The 23,105-nt window shown below is 28.5% G+C and overlaps 1 protein-coding gene across 3 annotated transcripts in view; it reads left to right on the forward strand.

Annotated features, from left to right (window-relative positions):
* The first annotated feature begins 5,252 nt into the window (after positions 1-5,252).
* LOC142325988 (ATP-binding cassette sub-family G member 1) overlaps positions 5,253-23,105 on the forward strand; it is a 108,208-nt gene continuing 90,355 nt past the window's right edge. Inside the window, exons 1-2 of one of the 3 annotated variants that reach the window (XM_075368020.1) lie at positions 5,253-5,595; positions 6,760-6,842. The gene's annotated coding sequence lies outside the window, so the exon portion shown is untranslated. Of the gene's footprint in view, positions 5,596-6,759; positions 6,843-15,483; positions 15,503-23,105 lie in introns of those variants that run through there. The other 2 variants (XM_075368017.1, XM_075368018.1) reach the window with 2 other exon arrangements.

Genomic DNA, 23,105 nt, shown 5'->3' on the forward strand with positions numbered 1-23,105 from the left:
AAATTAAAGGCCACAAAAACTTTAACTAAGTCTAACAAGCTTTCACTATAATAAAGTTTTTTTAGGAAGGCTCTGAAAAAGGAGTTTAAAATCTGCTTGAATTCAAGCAGAGCCTTGTTTGCTTTAAATAAAAAAACAAAAAAAAAAACAGCAATGACAAGTAATTGTAAGGATTTCCTGCTTGTAAGAAATAAAAATATTTTTAGTATCTTTTTTACGTCGGCTGTACATTTCATCTACAGAATATTTTAATCTACATTTATATAAAAGTTTTCTGTAAACAAAAAATTCATATGAAATTGTTAAGAACGCAAAGTATAATGTACCCTGTAAGAAATTTTGCAGGTATCAGCCTGATATGCTTTCTGATCCCCACCCGGCGGCACCGATTTCGACAATCATTTTATTTTTTTGAGGAAGTTCCTCTGGTTGTCCCTTAATAAGTTCTATCATGTTAATAATAGTTTCTGACTTTTTTTAACGTAAAACTATATTTTCAAATAGATATTTAAAATTTGGTTTTTGGCCATTATTACATAATATTGCATTTTTGATGAAATGGTATTTAGTCTGAAGTCATTTTAATATTCAACGAATTTTCAGATTTCAAGAAAATTTGTTGCAAAGCTTAAAATTAAAAAATAATTAATATTTTTGCATACCAAACAAAATTATCTTACTTGGACATATTTATCTACATCCTTTTTATTATTCTTATTAAAATGTTGATTTCTTCCGTTTTACATTTTTTGGAATGGTTTTGCTCATATATCAATATTTTTAATAAAAGTAAAATTAGCAAATTTGAAATAAAATAAAATAAAATTGACTTTAAAAAAAACGCTAAAAAGTAAACAAGTAATACTACATAACTTAGTTCTTTAGTTCATACTACATAGTTCTTCGAGTTCGATTTTTTAAGTCTGTGACAGTTTAACAGTTGGTTTGTTTTTAACTTGGCGCGTTTTGCAAAAAGTTGAAATTTGAAAAAGAACTAAGTAACATTAAATTTATAGAGAAGTAGCTCTATTAATACCAAAATACAGATTCGATGTAACATTTCAGAAACAATAATTTAAGAAGAGTAAGAAAGAAATTTTAAAAATATTTTTAGTCCTCATATAAACGTGACTTTTATCATTTAAAAGAGGGAATTCCAAGATATATACTAGGCTAAAAATAAAAAAATTTATAACTTGTCAATATTTCCATCCTGACTCCTTGTATTTAATTATGTAGTAGATCTTTGTCAAAAGTGATAAAATATTGAAAGTTCTAATTGTTTTCTGTGAAACGGTTCTGTCAATGTACTGAAACTTCGGCAGCACAAAATTCTAATTTCTGAATAATATTTAATACTAATGTACAGCAAATACAGAATGATTCACGAGAATGTAAAAAGCTTTCGGGAACTTTCAGCTGGTGAAAATAAAGAAGAAACTTCATTTAAACGTAGGTTCAAAAACGGTTCGTTAGCGAGTGTCGGCTAGCAAAAGATTTTTCCCTGTGCCTTCGGTAAAATTAATCCAGACTGTAATTCTTGGAACCCAAATTAAGGGATAAATTTAGTAGTTTTATATAAAATCTCACCTGAAAAATGAAGGGAAAAAATAGGTTCCAGAACTAATCTTTTAGTAGTTTTCAAAAAATTTAGGGTAAAAGACAAAATATTGGGGTGGAAAAATACTGAAATTTATGTCTGATATAAAATAAGTTTGATGGGTAATAAACAAAAAAAAACTTTAAAAAATAAACTTTAAAGAATTTGATTCTGAATAAAATGATACTGAATGAAGTCCACAAAAACAAGTCATATGGCAGATTTTAAGTAGATATTAAACGAATTTTATTTATTACAACAACAGAATTAAATATTTTAGAAAAATAAATTATCACGATTTGAAAAAAATGATAAATTCAATAAAACAATTTATTAGACATTTTTTAAGCTAATTAAAGATTTAGTTTATTTAAAAATCTTTTTGAAATAATTTATTTCATATTTTGAAAATTCCAACAGCAGATTTAATAAAAAAATACAGAGCTAGGATCTTTTTTTTTTCAATTTTTCAGGTCAGATTTCTCATAAAAATACTACATTTATCTCTTAATTTGGGCTCCAAGAATTACAATCTGGCTTAATTTGACCGAAGGCGCAGAATTCAGGACGAAATTTTTCGCCAGCCGACACTCCCTAACGAAGCGATTCCGAACCTATTTTTATATGAACTTTGTTCTTTATTATTTTCACCAGTAGAATATGTCTTGAAAGTTTATACTTTTTCGTGAATCAACCTTTATAATTGTTTTTTTTTTTAGTTGTATTATTTCCGCTAAAAAAGGTAAAAATATTCTAAATTTCTTCATTTTATTGAGTTTCAGTGTATCTACCATACGTTCAAGAAGCGGAGTGGGGGTCAGTAATTTTTTTGTTCCATTATTCTAAAATAAAAATTTGTACAAAATTATTGTTTGTTTATTTTGCCTATTAAGTGGTATTTACGTCTCACTAATTTTTATTTTCATTAATTTTATTTTAATTTTTATTTAACTCTATTAATGTGTCATTGAACTCGCAGACTCTTATACTTCCGTAATACAATAAGTTTTAGGTTAATATATTTTTCTTTTATTAATGGATTTATTACAGAAAAAAATCTTTAAAATTAACTATAAATACTTACTTACAAGTAACTTATGATAGTAATATTTTCTTGTTAGTTCCATAATGTTACTCTTTTTGAAAAAAATATTTAACAATCTTGAGAAAGTCATTGTGCAAATAATGTAGGTCAGTCTTAATATTTTTCCCAATGTATAGTTGAAATCTCTTCAACTAATGAACAGTAAACAACCCCCCCCCCTTCTGCCTCGCAATAAGACGAGGATGATATGTATGACATGTAAATGAGATGTAGTCTTGTACAGACTCAGACCGACGATTCCTGGGAGGTGTGGTTAATTGAATCCCATGCACCAAACAACACTGATGCCCACTATCTTTCATTCAAATCCTATTAAAAGCAAATAACTTTTACTAGGATTTGAACCTTAGAACTTTAAATAAAAATTAATTTAGAGGAAGAAAGCTTTTGACCTACGGTCCTAAAGAATTAAGCATTACCATAAATGTGAAATAAAAGTACAAAGAATTCTTGTGCAGTTCTGCGCAAGAAGACCGACTTTTCGTTATTTTATTATTTATAATATATTTTGTAAAATTATTCTGTATAGTGTTTTGCGCAAGAAATGTAGAAAACATAAATTAAATGACAAAAATAAAATAGGTATCATTTTAAAAAAAATTAATATTAAAATATAATTTCTGTTTACAAGAAAATTAAATTATTATAACCGTCATTTTATGAAAAAATTAAAAATAAGGATTAGATCCTACACACAAGCATCAGTTTAAACTCACCCACCTCCGTGACTCACTGCATAAGCGCGTATGAAAAAACACAGTCTGTTGTCGACCTTAAATTTAACGTAATTAAAGAACGACTGAAACACTCTTCATCAAACTTTCACATCATAACTTCAGATACGCTGCATATCTAAATTTCATAAAATTTATCTGGTACTTTGGAAATTTTCGAGCCGCAGATTTTATAAATGGTCTACGTAAGGAAATTACATTTTAAGTGAATGGTATTTCCGTAATCCTCGTAACTTAAAAAGTAATGGAAATTCAATTTCACCCTCAGTCCCACAGTACGACCGAAAGTAATATCGTACTTTTCTTCGATAAAAATCAGTAAAAAAAAAACTCATCTTTGCGCAATTCAAAAACTGTCAATCCACGTATTGTGGTAAGTTTGCAAATCGCATAGTATATAAAAATGTATATACTAAGTACATTACATCTGATTTGAAAAATTGATATGTTTAGGTTAAATTCGTTTATTTATTGACTGTATTCCGTAATGTTTTTTTTACTTTTTTTTTTTTCTTTTGAGTGTATTCACGTAAAATCTTTTTAACTGGGTGTAAGTTTTATTATTACGTACCCATTTTAATTCATAAAACTCAAATTAAATGTGATTCAGTGAAATGTCTTGTAAATTTATGGAACAGAATTAGCTTTTCATTTATAAAAGAACTGGATTTTCAGTTTTATTTTGACTGATGAATTAATTTACCATAGAAGCTTACAAAGAAACTTGTACTTATTTCTATAAGTTATAGAAATTTTTAGCGTATGAAAAATGCCATGCCTGACCAGAATTCGAACTCGGAACTTCAGGATTAAAACTGAGACGCTACCACTCCACCATGGGAGATTTAAAAATATTGGAATAGAAATTAATTAACCCACCGGTTAGTCTAGTGGTAAATTCGTCATCGTAAATCAGCTGATTATGGAGTCGAAAGTTCTCAGGTTCAAATCCTAATTAAGCTTTATACGGATTTGAATACTAGATCTTGGATACCGATGATCTTTGGTGGTTGGGTTTCAATTAGCCACACGTCTCAGGAATGAATTTGTTCATAACTTCACATTTACCGGTGTGGTTACATTGCAATGATAAGTCGCTAACGACTTTAATTGTTGATGCGGCAATAAATAAAAATAGAATAAAAAACTAATTATTTTAGCAGTTATATACTGATATAATTAAAAATAAATTAAAAATTTCTAAACAAAATATTTCCACTCACCTTAAGATGACTGTATCGTTTTATCTTCTGGTTTTGCATCACAAATTTTAATTATCTAGTTTGTTTTATTAATTAAGTCATGCTAATTTTTTTTTTCTTTTTCATTGTTTATAAATATAATTTACAAAATAGTGTAGTAATTCTTATTACTATACACGTTTAAGCAACCGTTTAAAACAATCTATTTAACTTGTAAAGACCCCGTAGGACCCCCACGTCGTCGGTACTTTTATTCTTAAATATATTTTTTTGTATTTGACTTAGAAAAAACTTTAATGAGGCTAAAATTAGAAGAAAATATTAATTACATTATTATTGATATTATTTATTCATTGACGTCATAATGATAGCTTATACGACCAGTATGTCTTTTCTTGCCGATGAAATTAGTATTTATTAGTATTTCTATTTTTGCTGGATAACGAAAATTGATATCTAATTACATTATTAATTACAAATTAATATTATAGGTTAAATTTTATTAAAGTCGACATCTAAATTAATTTGCTGGTTAATGATGTAAAATATATTTAAATTATTATTTATTTTGGTTGAAAAACATAACATTTGTGACATTTTGTATCGCATTATTTCGGTTGAGGTGGGGAGAGTTTGATGCATAGACACGTGGTGGTGGTTGAAATCAGTAATCACCGCTAACAGTGATGTTAAGCCGCAGTACCAGTCCTTCGTCAGTATAGCTAGAGTAGCAGTCGATTTGCAGTTCGTTAACGGTTCTTATAGTGACTGAAATAAGTTAATTTAGTTGTATTTTGTTTTTTTCTTTTTTAATTTTGGAATCTATTGATTACTTCTTGTTATATTTTATAATTATTTTTATTTTTTTTAATTTTTTTTTTTTTTAATTCTATATGTTGATAGTGAAAATAATTTTACTACCATCATCTCCTGACTTCTTTTTAAAATTTTATTGTAAGTATATAAGTTTATTATATTTGTTGTATTATTAAGTTGAATTTATTTTGTTTTTTTTTTTTTTATCTTAATATCATAGTTCTATCTTGTAAAGATGAGTAATTAAAAATACCTATTTACTTAAAGACATTAAAATCGCAAGGACATTCCCCTGGGCCCAGGAGAACAGGAAAACAAAAAAAATCAATTAATACCTAATTTTTACTTTCAATAATTAATTTTTTTTTTATAGATTTTAAACTTTGTAATTTTTTCTACATTGTTACATACGTAATCATGAAGTCGTAAAACTGATATTTTTAGTGTTGATTTTCCAGTAATTCTAATAATATTAGCTTATAAAAACTTAATATTTTATGATAAATTCTACAAAAATTTCATTAGTTTATATAATTAATTCGCATCGTAATTATAATTTTCCCAGTGATAGATAGTGGAAAAGATCCATTCATTTAAAAAGGTAGGAAGGTAAAAAAAAAACTTTTATTTCATTTGTCTCCGTTATCAATTCCATTGTGACTTGAAGGGAATTAACCCGCCAGGTTAGTCTAGTGGTTAAACTCGTAATCTCAAAATCAGATGATTTTCGAAGTCGAGAGTTCTAAGGTTCAAGTACTTGTAAAGTCAGTTGCTTTCATGTGGATTTGAATGCTAGACTGCGGATACCGGGTGCTCTTTGGTGATTGAATTTCAATTAATCACACGTCTTAGGAGTGGTTAGTCTGAGTTTATTCAAGACTACACATTTACTAGTGGTACATTTACGTGCCAGACTGCGCACAGATGCCGTGGAATCTCTGGAGAGTACTGTTGACATCTTATCACTGTGCTGTTACTCAGTAACCTAGTAGCTTGGTATACATACATAAATAAATGATAAATTGAATGTTAGGATATTGTAAAAGAGAGAAAGAAATTGATTTCTGGCTTTCTGACCTGGAGATTATAGGTTCCAAAAATATGGTTCAGACAAATAAATAGTTTGTTAACCCTTTCATTAGTTTTTCTTTTTGTTAGGAATGATATGTTCTCGTAACTCTATAATAATAAAGATACTATCTTTTAATTTCTGTTTTATAATTTTGTAATGTATAACATATTTCTATAATAATATTTTAATAGCTGATCGCACTTATTCATTGTTTTGTTTTTAAAAATTAGTGTTGGAGTGGAATATAAACAAAGACCCCACTTTGCCTACCATTGATTATAAAGTAAAATATCAGATATTCACCAAATATCTTGTAAGTTATCGGACAATTTTTTTAATGGATTTATTTAACTTTTAAATTTGTTGAGATATAATTTTTCTACAGATCTGAAAATCCTACAATGTGTGTGTGTGTGTGTGTGTGCGCGCGCGCGCGCGCGCGTTCTGAAGATGAATAAAATAGTTTCTTATTGCCTTCTAAATCGAAATATTATATAATGTTACATATGATTATCCCGAAGGTCACCGAAATGCAATGCTAATGCTCTACAAAGTAGAGCATAATCTCTACAAAGTAACAACTTTAACCTTTTCAGATCAGGAAGCCAGTAAAATGGCTCTGTGCGGTGACAGTTTGAAAACGCTGTTACATAATCATTTTACGTGGGATCTAAGTCGTTTATTTTTTTTTATATTCACAAAGGAATCAGTTTTATTATACAATTTGAACTATGGTTATACGAAGTAAAATGTTTTATTTGGATAAGAAAGAATATGACCATTTTTTTCTCAGAAATGTGCTTGTGTGTGTGTGTGTGTGTGACTAGTGTATTATAATTGCTATGAGGGTTACGGATTTATTTATTATTTACAAAAATAGCTTATTATATTAGCAAAATAACGATGTATTGAAACACATAATAAATTATGTTATACAGCACACACAAAATAAAAAGGAATTTGTGGTCATAAATGTGTCACTTTTATTTGAGGCCTAATAAATCTTTTCTGACAAAAGATATCGGCATCAATCAAACGCATACCGATTCGTAATGAATAACAGTATACAGTAAAAATGGTTTTTTGTCAATCTGAATAGCCTTTTAAGTGGTGGAGATTTTTATAAAACGTAGTTTTCTTTATCTCTTTCATTTATACTAACATATGTTACTTTATTGTGTGAGTGAGTACGAGTGAATTGCAGTAAGTAACTTACTATCGCAAACTGGCGTTCCGTTGGTAATATATTATTTCATTATTTTTTTCAAAATTACATTGGTTTTTTTTTTATTCAGTGCGATTTTTTTCACATATTGGGCGTTTTTTTAAAATTTGTGATTTTTTTTTTATTTGCCGTAATTTTTTTTTTATCGAGACAATGAATGACGAACAGATTAGGTTTGCTCTTGACGAAGGACTTTCAGATTATGACGAAAATGACAGTGACGACCTTGAGGGCTTGGACGACATCAAAAATACTGAAATTAGGAGTATCGATTTTTCGGAACCGCATCTCCTGAATTTTAGTAGCGACGATGATGATCCAGGTCATTCGATTAGAGATACTGATACGGAACAAAAAATAAATGTAGCCGGTTCAGTTCTACATCCACATGCTGAAGGAAACGGTAATATATTTCATGAAATCCATTATCGTTCTCCAGTGCAGTTGGATGTTGAAATGCAACCAGCTGTTGATTTTCCTCTCCAAGATGAGGAACTTGACACGGCGGAGTTACAAGAAAATCCAACTGACTGGGCCCAAAATGACGAAACAGTTACAGATGACAAAGGTTACGAGTTGGAAGGTCGTCTGCCGGTTCTTGGAAATCCCTGGTTAGTTTGTACTGATAGGTGTAAATATGACACACTAAACAGTTTGCCTTTTACGGGTCCGGAACCAGGTGCATTTGTAAAGAATACCGACCTTTTGGCTAAATCCGCTCCTCATAAGAGAGGTCGGCCTAAGAAGCGTCGTAGGAATTTACAGAATGTGCCTGAATATATTCCTGATCCCCGTATTCATGGGCAGACGCCGTTTGCCGTATTTATGTTGTTTTTTGGGGCTATCCTTGAAAAATTAACATCAGAAACTAATCTGTATTTTCAAAGCAGTACACCTGATAGACCATTACCTAAGGACAGAATTCAAGGTGACGTTAGTCTTGACCAGATGAAACGTTTCTTTGCAATCATCCTGGAAATGGGTCATACTGTAAGACACACTTTACAAGAATACTGGTCAACTGACGAGGTTTCCCATATCGCTTGGTTTGGGAATACATTACCGAGAACTGTCTTTCTTCATATTTTGAAGTATTTACACTTCACTAACCAGGATCCACCAATAGAATCAGAAATGCAAACTGGTAACTATGACCGTCTCTGGAGAGTACGCGAAACATTTGAAATTGCACGTCAGAAATCTCGTGAACTCTGTAATCCACGACAACAAATCGTAGTTGATGAGGTTTTATGCGCCTACAAGGGTAGAGTCTTGTTTCGGCAGTATATACCTAGTAAACGAAAGCGCTTTGGGATAAAGGTTTACAGACTTTGCGATAATTCTGGGTACACATTTGATATGAGTGTATATCTCGGGAGACAACGAGAGGAACTAAATGTAAACGAAACGATTACTGAACGTACAGTTATCAATCTAATTGCAGGTTATGAAAATTGTGGATATCATTTGTATATGGACAATATTTTTTTATCCCTGCAATTATATCGACGACTGAAAGATGTGGGAATTCTAGCTTGTGGAACAGCTCGATCCAATCGTGCTGGAATGCCAGCTTAATTCACACGAAACAGACGTAAACAATTAGGTTTGACCAGACACCGGTTAGCCTGTCGTACGACACTGGATGGAATATCTTGTATTCTATTCAATGACAAGCGAATGGTAACACTTCTGTCTTCTATTCATGGGCCTGCTGAAGAGGGTAAATACAGTGTAACAATTCGCGGTACAGAAAATGTCGTGAGACCTGTAATGATTGTAGACTACAATAATTACATGGGGGCTGTTGATCTATCTGATCGTCTGTCTTCAAGCTATTACTTACATAGGCGCATGACAAAATGGACGAAAAAACTTTTTTTCCACATTTTTGATATGCTCCTTGTCAATGCTTATACGGCTTACAAGTCAGTCAATAAGATGGAGAAGAACCAATCCTTCAGATGGTTTCGAAATGAGGTTTTGAAAGGGCTTGTTTCATCATCTCCTACGGGATTTTCTGCACGAGGATCTTATGTAAGAAATCGTGAATTGTTACGTCTTGAAAGCTGTGAAGCAAGACATTTTCCTAAACGTGAGGGAACAAACAGCCTTAGACAATGCGTTGTGTGCTCGGCAAACGGCATTCGCGTAAGATCAGTCTGGAGGTGTGTGGCTTGTGAGGTACCACTCTGTATAGACGGATGCTTTCTCGTGTATCACACACGCCAAAATATCACCAACTAGGGGTAAGTGCTTTTTATTTATAAATTTATTACTTCATTTTATTTGTTTAGGTTATTTATTATTTGTCATCTATTTCATTCTTTTGTTTTTTTGGGGAATCTCCTATATAGCGATTTTTTTATGTGTTGGTGTAAAAACTAGTGCGCGCTCGTAATTTATTATTTATATATTATATATATATATATATATATATATATATATATATATAATATATAATATATATTGTATATATATTATATATATATATATATATATATATATAATATATAATATATATTGCGTACATAGTAACATAAAAAATACCTGTTGTTTGTACCGAATAGCTTGTAATTACTGGGGTAATTATTATGCGTTTCATGAACACTATTGTTCCCCCCCTCGGCGTGTAACAGCAATACTCTGTTGTAAAAAAAAATTTTTCATGTAATAAATGCTCTTAGGAAGTCTTATAATTTTTAAAATAAATTTAACATTATATGTAACGCTAAGAAAAAATAAATAACTATAACAATTTCTCGAAACTGATATGCTAATTAATCTGTGATTTATGACACGGGTTTTTCATCATATTTTGCCCAACTTTCAACCGATTTTCGTGAAAGTATTTTTTTTTAAATCAGCAAACTATGTTTCATAAACACAAATAAAAAAAATAAAAATTTTGCTAATAAAAAACGCGGTAGAAATGCGCAAAAAAAAATCTGCAATTAAATTATCGTAATTTTTGTACGGTTTCAATTTTTTTGTTGTTACAGGCATAAAAAAATATCCAATCGTAAGGGGTTTTTTTTGTCAGAATCTGTTAAATCTCGTTAATATACTGTAATTTTTTGAAATTTTTTTCACAAGAGGGTAGCATAAAACTATGAAAGGAGGTAATCAGATACCAATATATTTTTGCGGAGCGCTAAGAAGCGTGGAGCATTGTGATGGGAAAAGGTTTTAATCACCACAGAGACTTGTATATTAAATTATTACCCTCAGATAAAACTACTTTAACTAGAACCACTTGTACTTTAGATGACTTATATCCATATTGTCCTTCCCTATTATGTATAAGCAATGTAAACGTGTATAATGAACATTTTTTTGATAAGTATATATTAATTTGTTGCTTTGCATTACCTGTCCTAATTTTCTGTTTTGTTATATGAGTATATAAGATAGTTAAAGTACAAGAGGCGCTATTTACAGTTGCTTTCGCTGGGAGTGTATAAACATGACGTACACTATAATCCTAGTCTCTACAATGAACAGAGTAAAGGTTTTACTTGTAGAACTAAAAATGCTATTTCGGTGGAATTGGTATGACAGTATATCTGGTTCAGTAGAGAAACCGACAATTACTTCTTAGTTTCCATTTTTAGCCTGTATTCTTGAGCTGGATTAATACCACTTTCTGGAACGTTTCTACAATCTTAGGAGATTAACTACAATCTTTTTGGTTATAACGTCTATATATTACAATCTTTATCTATTTTGACATATTTGAGATACAAGTCAGTAATCAGAGTTGCTTTCTCTGGGAGTAACGAATGAAAATTACACCGCATTTATAAAAAAAAAAAGAAAAAATTAATCAAATTTTCAGCATTTTATAAATTCAAAGGGTCAGTCAGGATATGCAGAATACTCATATGTAAACTTCATGGATGAACGATAACGATTCAAATAAATGGTCGGATGGTTTGCTCTTTGTTCAATTTTTTTATAAAAGTACATTTATTCAGTTTTCACTACTAGAGCATGCTGAACACGATGAATTTGATTAATCGCTTCCATTGTTGGAGAATAACGTATATAATTTGTATATTTATCGTTAATTAAACCAAGTTAGCGAGTGAAGCAAGCGTAGGTTTTATCGTCATTTACCGGCGAAGGTCCAAATGTATAATAATATAAGCAAATATTTCGGTCTTTCACCGACGTATCAACATTCGCCAGAGAATATTGACATTCTCTAATTTCGGTCTTTCACGGTAACATATATATATATTTTTTTCCATTTAGTAGATGAAATTCTTCTACGCACTTTGATAAACTAGTCTCTATGTTATAATATATATATATAACGTGTCTATTTATCTATGTTTATAAATAGAATTTTATGTTTTACATATTATTGTCTTGTATGAATGAAACTTATCGCATTGACTTTTTTAAACAAAATTGCAATATTATTTTTAATTAGAATTCACAAACAGAATATGGAGAAACTGGTAATTTAGTAATCTTATATGGACTAAATCTTTTAATACTCAATCAAGATGTATAACATCTTAAAATGCTACTTACTATAGGCTATTTGTCTTCTTATTTGTCTCATTAACATTTTAATTTACCTCTTTTTTTACATTTTTTATTTTGTATGGATACTAGTTTTTTCTTAATTTTTTTAAAAACTAAACTGAGAAGCTTCTTTTTGAAAAAGTAAAACCCGAAAAATATAATTTTTATATATATGTATATCGAAAGATTTTTCTCTTAAAATTATTAGGTATTAGTATTATTATTATTACTTATTAGTTATTGTTTATCATTTATTACTTTTTTCCTATTTTACTGGCGAGAATCTGTTTCATTTATTATTAGCTTGTTTATAATGCAAGTATATGTAATAAACATTTATCTCGAGTTTAATTAATTCAGCTGCGTTTTTCTTATCTAAAAGTTTATTTAAATACTGTATATATTATTGACAAGAAAGTTTATTTTAAATTTATCTCTTTAGAGAGCTAATTTTTAAAATTTAAGTACTCTGATAATATTGTAGTTTATTATCTTTTTAAGTTAATATTTGTTAACATGATTATTATGATGGAAGTAAATTATTTGCATTAAATAAGTGTTTTAAGCAATGTTTTTGTTTATTTATTTTTTATTATTATAAGTAATAGACGATAATGGTAAGTTTACTCTTAGATAGCAAAAAAGCTTTTAAAAGTGTGCATAGATTTCATGTTGTATCGGTTGAAGATCAGCTAGTAGCATGAAAAAAAGATTGTTTTTCAAAATATATTTTTTTGTGATAGTATAATTTCAACGTTCCAGGAAAAGAAAACTAAAAATAATTTACGAATTTTTAAAAAATATTTTTGATAGTTTCAATGTTGCAGCCATTCAAATAAATAAAGTACGATATCTAAAATAAGATAGAAAAAAATATTCTATATTACAAAACAAAAGAATTAAATTTTTTGAAAAAATGAAAAATTAAAAAAAAATGAAATTCAGATAAAACAATTTATTAGACATCTTTAAAGCTTATTAAAATGTAATTCTATCGAAATTTGTTTGAAATAATTTATTTACTAACAGCTGATTCCGACAATTAAATTTTGTCTATTACATTTCAACATCATGACCCCCGTAGGGGAAGACACCCGCCTTGCGACGATCCCGATCGCCACACCGTCCCCTCCGTTCCTTGCCCTAATGGACTTTACCAGAGGCCGTATTTTAGACTTTCTAAACTCGGTAACACAAAACAGTCATCAATTTGACCTCTATAAAAATGCTACCGATGCAAATTCCTCGGTAGACATTTCCACCAGTGTATTTACACAACTTACAATCACCTTCCAACCACAAACACCTACATTTGCATTTCAACAGTAAATAATCATTTAAATACAATGGAATAGTGCGTGAATGTCATTCATTGTCTGAAAATGCCTTATAAATTTTCCAATGAAACATACGCAGAGATTATTTTTGTTGATGGGTTCTATAGTAAAAGCGCACGAACTGGTCGGTGAGAATATCATCAAAGATTTCCAAATAGAAGGATACCAGGTCACACATCGTTTGCTTCGGTATTTCGGTGCACAGACACACATACATATATATATATATATATATATATATATATCATACATATATGTATATATATATATATATATATATATATATATATATATATATATATATATATACATATATGTATATATATATATATATATATATATATATATATAAAACACGAGTATTATTATAGGATCCTAACTTCATTAGCAGATTTTTTTTTTTTTAATGTTTAAACAGAGGTTTATCTTTCGTTTAAGAATCTAAATCCTTTTCCCCGATGCTCTTCTTCAATATGGTAGCCACTTAAATTTAAAAAATAACAAGGAAGTAAAAATTTGTCTATCGATAAAAATAATAATTTTTTTTCTGCGTAGAATTATATTTTTAACATTATTACTACTATACATACATAATTTTAATTTACGCTTAGATGGGAAAAAAAAGTTGTGAAAGAAAGAAAATTTCCAATGTAACTTCTAAGATTCTCGGATTCCTGTTAGAGAATATAGTCGTCTCACATTGCTGTACAATGAAACAGCTATCCAAGCAAGGACAATATTAGCATTGTATTTCACAATCACATGAAGTGACTGTACTCTATTGTAACAATCAGTGGTGATTACCGCCCATTTTAATTAAAATTGTTTCTTTAAAAACCCTTTTTCCATACTATCGTTAAATAAAATTTATTAGATTATTTACTTACACCTTAACAGTACAGTTAAAGTTCATTGTTTCTACTTAAAATGTTTCTACGTTTATCAGGAGCCAAAAGAAGAGTTTTTTTAATAAATGTTATATTGAAATTGACTTTTGGAAAAAGTTTTTGAAAAATCTGAAACTACAAATAAAACTTTTGTTTATACGTACATAAACACAAATTTCATATAATTTATTAACAAAAATATGGACCGTTGAAATTGCACTACTAAAAAATAAGGATTAAACGATTTTTTAAGAGTAAGTTTCTCTAATTTCGACTACATTTTCTTTAAACAAGTATAACTTTCAGTAGAACTTAGAAAAATAGTTTAATATCGTATAAAACGGAGTTTTTTTCCATGAAGCAGTTCTAAAACAGTTTTTTTTCTTTCGTGATGATTGTTTACGGTATATACGTTATAATATGAATAAACTTATTGATCTTAAATAATTTTCAATAATTCTGCAATAGTTATGTGCATTTTCATAGATAAGTATAATTTTACTGTATTGTAGAGTGCTGAACAGTAGGAGAAAATGTTACACTACAAATTCGTATTGTTTATAAATGATTACAAAGAGATTGTATATTTGTTTACCAGAAAATAATACAGTGTATATATTTTCTTATGTTTCATTTAAAATATTACCTTAAAACTGTACTGTACTCTCTAAAGCATACCTTCATTTTAATATTTGATATCTTCAACAGTATGGTATTATTTTTTTCCATTGTGTGTGAATTTATAGATGCTCAAACAATGAAAAACTGCTGATTCTAGATAATTATACCCTAAATTAAATAGATTAAGCAATTGTTGTAATGCAGTTTGGTAAGGAGTTCAAGCAGTCACATGATTCATATTATGTATGTATTCCAGGATGAATTCCTGGAATTCCTTTCCTGGGTCCCCAGATGAAAGGCCGAGACGCTACCACTCTTCCTCAGAGATCACCAAATTTTTGTATTTTCTGATAATCTCTGTTCTTAGGTGGTATTTATGTTTATTTTCTCTGTATTTATCGTAACTATTTTCATTAGTATATGCTCCTCCTGTTATTATCACATTTGTTCTCATTTCAGCTTGTACTTCTTTTTCAATTTCATACTAATGGTGCAGCATATTTTGCTACTTTTTAGTAGCTTGTTTTTAGTAAATAAGATTATCAACCAAAACTAATAAATCACAGCATTTTCCCTACGTTTAAAAAGTAAGTGTACATAATTACTATTTTTCACAGAAAAGAGTACGTTATTTTCACTACAGTTTTCCTGTAGTGAAAAACAAGAAAAGGTAATTATCCCAGTATTTCTTATGTTTTCGGTGTACATAAAATATTGGCAGTACAAACAGAATCAGCAATCATAGTTAGTTAATTTCTCGGTAAAAAATTAAGATGTCGAATTAATTTTTGGTGTGTATAGTCTTCATGTGAATATCTAAAAACGAACTTCAGATTTTTTTTAAATTTCGGGTTTAAAGGGTTAAAATGAATTTTTAATTTTGTTGAAACCTAGTTATTATTATTTTTTTAAATATAATTTCTCGGTAACAAATGAAGATATCCTTGATTTTTGTGTGTGTACGTTTCATGTAAATATCTAAAAACCAATTTCTGTATTTTTCGAAATTCGATGTTTAAAGAGGTAAAAAAAATTTGTAAAATGATTGCAAATTTTCTCCATTTCCGAATATACTAAATGATATGTTCAATGGACGGACTTGCAAATACTCTTCAGAAAAATATCTAAAAAAAGTTATCGGGTTTTTTGAATTTCAAATTTTTTAAGCGTTAATTTTCGAGTTTTTATACAGTTACTGTACGCGTATGTGTGACGAAACTGGCTGCACCTGCTTCCGGTTACTTAACTAAAAAATATAAAATAAAAATAAAAATGATCGCGACGGGAAACGTAAATAATCCGACATTTTCTGTTTAAAATTGTATTTGTAAACGTAATTATTTCTTCTGAATTTATATTCGTATTACCTAGGACCTAGGGCCTGTTTGTTGGTCCTACAACTTTTTTGTAGATTTTACTTTCTTTTTTATTGCATTAGTTATTTCACCTGGTAAGATGCATTTTGATGCGTGCGCATGCCTTATTTAGATGATCCTTTTATTGTAAATATATTTTGTTAGTTAATAGGCCATTTCTATTTATTCTTGTTCTTGTTTGATCGGCTTTTTTATCTAAACAAGTGATTTGGATGTTTCTCCCATATATTTAAATTGATTGACTATTGATTTTACCATATTTCATATTTAGGGACTTGAGGGATAATATAGATCGTGAATTTTCTTTTTTTAAAGAAAATTTTAGCCTTATTTTCTTTTAAATGGTTTCAGTTGTTCTGCTGCTATTTGGACATTCCCAATGAAAATTGCAATATCGTCGTCAAAGGCTAGGCAGTAAATTCCAATTCCTTTCAATTTAATATATTTTTTATTATTTCTTATTTTTTCATTTATTTAATTAATTATTTATTCTTTTTCCGTGAATATTGCATAATGGTTTTTTTACAGTCGAAATAGCTGTCCATGTTTAGATTTTATGGCTTTGAGTGTAATGTTGTTTCCCTACATATTCTTTAATTAAAAACTTTCAAAATTATGTATTACTATTCATGAGTAATTTTTTTTTAATTAAGGCCTTATGGTTAAACAAACATTAAAAGATTTTATGTTTAAAAAGCTTATTTATTTTTTATTATCTTTATAATATATACTTTTGTGAATATTAGTCATTATAAACAGAAGAATTATGTAATAATTTCTTACAAAAATAATATATATATATATATATAAAACTGCGGTTAGGCTACTACATTATTTTACTACAGTATTAATATCGTTCATTAATTATACACCACACTCATTCTAGCAGTATTTTGGTTCATAAATTTTGTTATTTATATTGTATGGGTATAATTTTATCACTATTCTATTGTTCAAAGTAATATTTAAGGAAGTAAAGAAATTAAATATTCAGCGACATATATACGCGTATATACATACATACGTATGTTCTGATTAATCATTTATAATATTTTCCTATCATTGTCGTTTATTCATACTATATCCGCATTTAAAGCACCAGAATTTGGTACACACATATGCATATGTATATTTGGTTTGACTTTGTTATTAATATTTTTCATTGACAATAATGTATATATCATGGTTTTTTTTCTCAAACCAAACGATAAATCTTCAAAAAAAGCAAAAGAATTGATATTTTTATTGTTTACTTCTATGAAATGACTAAAGGGTACAGTAAGACCTCGTGCTAAGCATGTTATACGAAGTAATTACTACTATTGTTGTACATCAGTTTCATACCAAGTCCACTGAAATTCAGATGAAAATAAGCATTACACGTGACAATTTCATCAACTGTACTTTTGCGATAGCATTATTACTTTAAGAAGAATCAATTTCAGACTGAGGGGAGTTTTCTATCCTTATAATCTTTTTTGTTGTGAGAAAGTACATTTTTATAATGTTTACAGTTAGTAGGGAATGTTATAATAAAAATATTTAAAGATAAAATATATATATATGTATATATATATATATATATAATTTTTTATTATTGATAACTTTCTTTTTTTTTTTATATCTTATTCTACGTAAGAGAAAAAAATACAGCTGTTATTCTAAGAATGAAATCTGTTATGTTTTTTTTTTTTTAATTTAGTAATGATCGATATTTTTTTTATTTAAAAAATGTTGATTACTAAGTTTTGATGAATTTTTTTACGTACATTTAAAGTCATGGCAATTAAAGCTCAGATCATTTAGAAACGTTTATACTTCAGGTGGGCTCTGCGTTGCTCGGATCGTTCCATGTTTCAATCTGATTTAAAAGTGAATTTTACTCGCGCTACCATCAAGCCAAGATAGATTTCCTTGAATGATAAGGTTCTCTTTTGGCAAAGTTACATTTCCGAGGTTTATTTTGTGCGGCCGGATTTTTGAGTTGTGTAGTGAGTGTTGAACTTTGATTTAAAGTTGGAATACCGGTGGTTGAATGGGACTTTGTTTTGTTTTTTTTTGGCTTACGTTATTTATGTGATAAAAGAATTATTTATGTGATTTATGTGATAAATAAAAGAATTGGCTGTGGCCTACCAAAATGAAAATTGATGTCAGATTTATTTATTATATTTAAAATATTTTTCAACTTGCATGACATTTTTCTTTTTTCAAAAAAGATTGCTTTCATCGAAATGTGAAGTTGAAGAAATTTATTCGATTTACAGAATTTTGCTGTAGAAATTCTTTTTTAATCTATTATGTACCATTTATTTAAAAAAAGACATTTTGCTTTACAATATATAAAACTGTTTTTTTTTTTGTTTTTTTTTTGATAGGATTTTAGCATCGATTCTTTTCTTATTAGGCATATAATAATATAACTGAAATATCCGTTTCGGCACAACAGTCATCATCAGTTTTGTTAGTGATCTTTTAATTAATCAAAATCTTATTTGTTGATTGCACATCAAATACTGAAATCCGTATAATTACTACATAAAATTGATAAACATATAATCCGTGTTTATACTTATTAAATACGTATTGATATTCGACTAATTAAATATTGTTTTTTGCTGGGCATATTACATGAAATTATAAGCAGACTAACACAAAAAAGTAATAGTTTTTCTCTTTTCTACTTTGCATGTAAATAATAATAATTTGCATGTATATTACTTCGTGTTAACTTAAAAAAAAATTATGTCGTACCGTGTTACAAAAAAAAGAAACATGATACGGTAATTTGGCGTAATCACACAACATTCACGATTACGTCTAGTTAATAAGTGGTGGATTTTGTACGTATATTTTTCTTCATATCTACATTCTTGCAATTATTTGCAATCAGTGGAACTGATATTAGGCTACTCATTCTGTTGCTTCTTTTTTATTTTTTGTTTGTGTTTTATTATAATTACAGCAATTTAGTTCTTTTGTTTTTTTTAAAACTTTTTTTTAGTTCAGCCATTTACAAACAATCTTTTTCAATTTTTTTCTCAAAGAGTGCAACATCATTATGCAGTTTTATACGTTATTATTTCTTATTAATTTACACTTTTAAGCAAGCTTTTTTTTGGGGGTTTTTCTGTCTCTTTTTTATTTTGGAGTTCTTCCATGCTTAATTATTATTTATCCATTTTATTTTTAAATGTCTTAACCTCACTTCCATCATGCTTTTCTGTTTATGCTGACAAATCTTAATGTCCCTGATGTAGTAATTATATATCATTCTATGTACTGTCTGATTTTATTTTATGTTATTAATATATTTTATAACCCTTAGATCATATTTTTCCGTTTACTAATAAAATAATATAAAGATTTTTACAGATTAAGATGTTATATGTAATATTAGCCATTTTCAATCAAATTTTTATATTTTATTTTTTGTATGTACATGATCATTGTGTAATTTTAAAATAAAATGTTTCTAATATATGAAATGATAGGACTATGATATATATAATTTTTAAGAATAATGTACGCTTACATATCTATTATACTGTAACTACTGATCCGATTTGAATAAACATCGATAGATCACATAGCATTTCAAAAATATGTCTGGTTGCAGCCACCTCCGTTATTAGAAATAATTTCTTATTATTTTATACCATACTTCATCAAAAGTTACTATTAAAACCAGTGATTAAAGCAGTTAGTAAAAACGTTTTTTAATTTTTTTTTTTTTTTTAACATGGATTCCATTTCTTTCAAAGAAAATATTTGGTTGTCGTTTTATATTAAGTTCAATTACAATTAAAAAATAATAATTTACGATGTTTTTTCTATTATAAAAATTATTTATACCAAAGATGTTGACATTTTTTAATAAATTTATTCTTTAGAATTAAAATTATTTTTATATTTTGAACTATTAAAACACTAAATATATCTGTAAAATAATAGTAGAGTTTTAAATTATTATAGCTTCAGAACAGAGCATTGTAGAGAGATGAATTATACGTTAAATGAAACAGAAACACTCCAAGTTTCTTACCTGTTCATTAGATATCGATGTGTGCTCCCTTAGTTCCCTGCAGACGTCAAGACGATACTCAGTCTCTTGCCATACATGGCAGAGAACAACCAGCGTAATAAAAGAAACAGCTTCAGTGTTCCTTTCTTTTAAATCGTCCGGACTTCAAAACTAAACAAGTATATTCACTTGCATTTTTACATAAACCCAAAAATATAAATCCATGTTGGTAAGGTCTTGAAACCGTGGGGGTCAGGCAATTCATCCTTCTCCTCCGACCCACCGCTGAGGTAATGTTTCGTTAATAAAATTTTTCACGATTGCGGCAAAATGTGAAGGGCTCCGCCTAACTGGAAAATGAAATTCTCCGGTATTTGAGGCACTGCATATCTTTTAACATATCCAGGAATATTTTCCTCGTTATTATTTTTTCTGCAAAAAAGGAGGGCCAATAATTATGTCTCGTCCAATAACGCACCACACATTCACTTTTTCATTGTCACGCTGATGTTCAATAACGGCACGTGAAGGTTCAGTACCCAATATACGAACATTTGCCGCTGTACTTGTTCACAAATATAATAAGTTGCTTCATCACTGAAAATGAACTTGTTAAAAAGTCATCGTCCTGCTCTAACCTGTTCAGAATTTCTACGATAAAATAAAATCGTATCACTTTGTCCTGTGGATAAATTCGTTGTAACATCTGAATTTTGTACGCAGTGAAGGTCTTTTTAACACATTGTGAGTAGTTGTTTTAGGAATGCCCAATCGTCTAGAACACTTCCGCACGGATTTCTTCAAAGAAACTTGTTCGCACTACTACAATCAGACATGGCCATCAGTGTCTGATGGCCATCCTGCACATGTTTTCTTTAGTAGGGTTCGATTTCTTTGAATTATTTTTCCCATTGCCGAATGTTATTTTCATGCGGAAGATCTTCATTGTACACACGACGGTATTCACGAAGGATATTATATGTAATTGACTCTAACACAGCGAGCCACAACACACATTGAACCTTCCTCTCCTCGCAGACATGATGACTAACGCGCACGTGCTGCTTGTGTATGCTGGAAACACAACACGCATGCACTACATTTCACACACATTAACCTGAAGTGCTTCTCTATCATTTAACGTAGAGCATCTCTTACAATGCTCTATTCTGAAGCTGTAACCATTTAAAAACCCCACTATTATATTTTACGGACCTCTGTATACGTATCTTGTCGATTATACATATATAATTTTTTTCGATTATTTATATATATATATATATATATATATATATACAATCTGTAAAAATGTTTTGTCAATACTGTGAGTAGCAGCGTTACAGAAAAAATATTTTGCAATGATTAAAATTTTATGATAAGTTGACTTGTTTAATTAAATTTTAAAAAACAGTGATATCAAATTAATGTAGAATGAATATAAAAAAAGATAATTTACAATGGAAGCTTCCGTTAATTATTTATTATATTTTAGCTGTGTGGATTTTAACATATTCACATATGATTTAATACATTTTATTTTTATCATTATCATCATCATCATCATCATCTCTCTGTTTCTCTTTTAGATATAATTTTTGTATTTTTATCTTGATCATTCTTTAGAATTACAGGTAACACTTACCTTTGAATCTCTTAACTCTCTAGTCATTGAAACCATATCCATGCCATCAGTACGATAAATATATGAAATATAGTATAAAACAAAATTTATTAATTTAGATATAATAATAAAAATAAAGCAAAGATATTTAAATCAATTTGAAACTCTAACTTTCATCTAATACAACCATTAATAGTCGAAAAAAATTATTATAATAATGTTATTAGTAATAAAGATTAACCCAGAAAAAATCGAAAATCTTTTCGGCTGTAATTTCATTCTCAGAAGTATATATTTTACGAGGAAAAACACGTTTTTGTTGAAGATTATATCATAGTCCTCTTCGTCAAATAGTCAACATACAAGTATTACATTATATATATTTTTTTAAATTATATTCTGAAGATAATTTAGTATCCAAAAAACTCTCGAGTTTATTATTTTTAGGATATATGAATATTTTTATTGCTTCTGTTTTTCATCTCATTTTTATTTATTATAAAGTTGAAGGATTAAAGTAAAATTTTCTCATTTTAATATAAGCTAAAATAAATTTAGGTAAATAAAGTTTTAAAGTTAATTTTTTTTGATAAATCCTTACAGTGATTATCTTCACTCATAAAATTTAAAAAAATGTAGTTCTTGTTTAGAAAATAAAAATCAAAAATAATTTGGGATGCTAATTTATTTTTACCAATATATGATGTTTTGTTTTTTATTAATTATATATCGTAAATTTTAATTTTTGAATCAGTTGTTTTTTGAATTTTATAGATTATTATTTGAACACAAAATAATATAGAAAATCTATAATTTAATTTCCACGTATCAAAAATCTGCTCCTGGTATGAAAACCTAATGTAAAATTAATATCTTTAAATTCCCAATGATAAAATCAACTTTGTTAAATAGAGACTTGCCAAATAATGACAGTGTATCGTTCTTTTAC

Source organism: Lycorma delicatula, chromosome 6, assembly GCF_047948215.1.
Source record: "Lycorma delicatula isolate Av1 chromosome 6, ASM4794821v1, whole genome shotgun sequence".
NCBI lineage: Eukaryota > Metazoa > Arthropoda > Insecta > Hemiptera > Fulgoridae > Lycorma > Lycorma delicatula.